At 37.1% G+C, this 2500-nt stretch overlaps 2 non-coding genes and 6 pseudogenes across 2 annotated transcripts; all 8 read right to left on the bottom strand.

Annotated features, from left to right (window-relative positions):
• Nucleotides 1–109: 109 nt before the first annotated feature.
• On the bottom strand, nucleotides 110–228 carry LOC148485789 (5S ribosomal RNA; annotated as a pseudogene).
• Nucleotides 229–344: 116 nt separating this feature from the next.
• On the bottom strand, nucleotides 345–463 carry LOC148485788 (5S ribosomal RNA; annotated as a pseudogene).
• Nucleotides 464–813: 350 nt separating this feature from the next.
• LOC148485787 (5S ribosomal RNA) lies at nucleotides 814–932 on the bottom strand. The gene has a single exon (XR_015870132.1). It is a non-coding gene; the product is annotated as a 5S ribosomal RNA (ribosomal RNA).
• Nucleotides 933–1048: 116 nt separating this feature from the next.
• On the bottom strand, nucleotides 1049–1167 carry LOC148485786 (5S ribosomal RNA; annotated as a pseudogene).
• Nucleotides 1168–1283: 116 nt separating this feature from the next.
• Nucleotides 1284–1402, bottom strand: LOC148485785 (5S ribosomal RNA). Its single transcript, XR_015871787.1, has one exon. It is a non-coding gene; the product is annotated as a 5S ribosomal RNA (ribosomal RNA).
• A 350-nt stretch (nucleotides 1403–1752) lies between these two features.
• On the bottom strand, nucleotides 1753–1871 carry LOC148485784 (5S ribosomal RNA; annotated as a pseudogene).
• Nucleotides 1872–2222: 351 nt separating this feature from the next.
• Nucleotides 2223–2341, bottom strand: LOC148485783 (5S ribosomal RNA; annotated as a pseudogene).
• Nucleotides 2342–2457: 116 nt separating this feature from the next.
• Nucleotides 2458–2500, bottom strand: part of LOC148485782 (5S ribosomal RNA) — a 119-nt pseudogene continuing 76 nt past the window's right edge.

Raw genomic sequence — 2500 nt, 5'->3', positions numbered from 1 at the left:
ACCATTAACTTTAGACCTCTTTTACTTCTTAACTCAAGTAAATTCATTGATAAGTTGAAAAAATTAAATGTAAAATGTAATAGAAAATAATGTTATGGCAGTATAAAATGACCTACAGCTCCAGGTATTCCCAGGTGGTCTCCGATCCAAGTACTAACCAGGCCCAACACTGCATAGCTTCCAAGATCAGACGAGATTGGGCATGTCCACTGTGGTTTGGATGTAGGTGCTCAAAAGTGTTAAATTTAGACCGCTTTTACTTCTTAACACAAGTAAATTCATTGATAATTTGAAAAAATTAAATGTAAAATGTAATAGAAAAGAAAGTTATGGCAGTATAAAATTACCTACAGCACCTGGGATTCCTAGGTAGTCTCCCATCCAACTACTAACCAGTCCCAACACTGCATAGCTTCCAAGATCAGACGAGATTGGGCATGTCCAGTGTGGTTTGGCTGTAGGTGCTCAAAAGCATTAACTTTAGACCTCTATTACTTCTTAACTCAAGTAAATTCATTGATAAGTTGAAAAAATTAAATGTAAAATGTAATAGAAAAGAATGTTATGGCAGTATAAAATTACCTACTGCAGTTGGTTTTCCCAGGTGGTCTCCCATCCAAGTACTGACCATGCCCAACACTGAATAGCTACCAAGATAAGACGAGATGGGGAATGTCCAGTGTGGATTGGCTGTAGGTGCTCAAAAGTATTAACTTTAGACCTCTTTTACTTCTTAACTCAAGTAAATTCAATGATAAGTTGAAAAATTAAATGTAAAATGTAATGGAAAAGAATGTTATGGCAGTATAAAATTACCTACAGCACCTGGTATTCCCAGGTGGTCTCCCATCCAAGTACTAACCAGGCCCAACACTGCATAGCTTCCAAGATCAGACGAGATTGGGCATGTCCAGTGTGGTTTGGCTGTAGGTGCTCAAAACCATTATCTTTAGACCTCTATTACTTCTTAACTCAAGTAAATTCATTGATAAGTTGAAAAAATTAAATTTAAAATGTAATAGAAAAGAATGTTATGGCAGTATAAAATTACCTACAGCACCTGGGATTCCTAGGTGGACTCCTATCCAAGTACTAAACAGGTCCAACACTGCATAGCTTCCAAGATCAGACGAGATTGGGCATGTCCAGTGTGGTTTGGCTGTAGGTGCTCAAAAACATTAACTTTAGACCTCTTTTACTTCTTAACTCAAGTAAATTCATTGATAAGTTGAAAAAATTAAATGTAAAATGTAATAGAAAAGATTGTTATGGCTGCATAAAATTACCTACAGCACCTGGTATTCCCAGGTGGTCTCCCATCCAAGTACTAACCAGGCCCAACACTGCATAGCTTCCAAGATCAGACGAGATTGGGCATGTCCAGTGTGGTTTGGCTGTAGGTGCTCAAAAACCTTAACTTTAGACCTCTATTACTTCTTAACTCAAGTAAATTCATTGATAAGTTGAAAAAATTAAATGTAAAATGTAATAGAAAAGAATGTTATGGCAGTATAAAATTACCTACTGCAGCTGGTTTTCCCAGGTCGTCTCCCATCCAAGTACTGACCATGCCCAACACTGAATAGCTACCAAGATAAGACGAGATGGGGAATGTCCAGTGTGGATTGGCTGTAGGTGCTCAAAAGTATTAACTTTAGACCTCTTTTACTTCTTAACTCATGTAAATTCAATGATAAGTTGAAAAATTAAATGTAAAATGTAATGGAAAAGAATGTTATGGCAGTATAAAATTACCTACAGCTCCTGGTATTCCCAGGTGGTCTCCCATCCAAGTACTAACCAGGCCCAACACTGCATAGCTTCCAAGATCAGACGAGATTGGGCATGTCCAGTGTGGTTTGGCTGTAGGTGCTCAAAAGCATTAACTTTAGACCTCTATTACTTCTTAACTCAAGTAAATTCATTGATAAGTTGAAAAAATTAAATGTAAAATGTAATAGAAAAGAATGTTATGGCAGTATAAAATTACCTACTGCACCTGGTTTTCCCAGGTGGTCTCCCATCCAAGTACTGACCATTCCCAACACTGCATAGCTTCCAAGATCAAACAACATTGGCCATGTCCAGTGTGGTTTGGCTATAGGTGCTGAAGAATATTAACTTTAGACCTCTTTTACTTCTTAACTCAAGTAAATTCATTGCTAAGTTGAAAAAATGAAATGTAAAATGTTATAGAAAAGAATGTTATGGCTATATAAAATTACCTACAGCACCTGGTATTCCCAGGTGGTCTCCCATCCAAGTACTAACCAGGCCCAACACTGCATAGCTTCCAAGATCAGACGAGATTTGGCATGTCCAGTGTGGTTTGGCTGTAGGTGCTCAAAAATATTAACTTTAGACCTCTATTACTTCTTAACTCAAGTAAATTCATTGATAAGTTGAAAAAATTAAATTTAAAATGTAATAGAAAAGAATGTTATGGCACAATAAAATTACCTACAGCACCTGGTAATCCCAGGTGGTCTCCCATCCAAGT

This window comes from Taudactylus pleione, unplaced genomic scaffold (assembly GCF_031769625.1).
Source record: "Taudactylus pleione unplaced genomic scaffold, aTauple2 ptg000550l, whole genome shotgun sequence".
In the NCBI taxonomy this organism is placed as follows: domain Eukaryota; kingdom Metazoa; phylum Chordata; class Amphibia; order Anura; family Myobatrachidae; genus Taudactylus; species Taudactylus pleione.
This window is presented reverse-complemented; position numbering and strand designations above follow the sequence as displayed.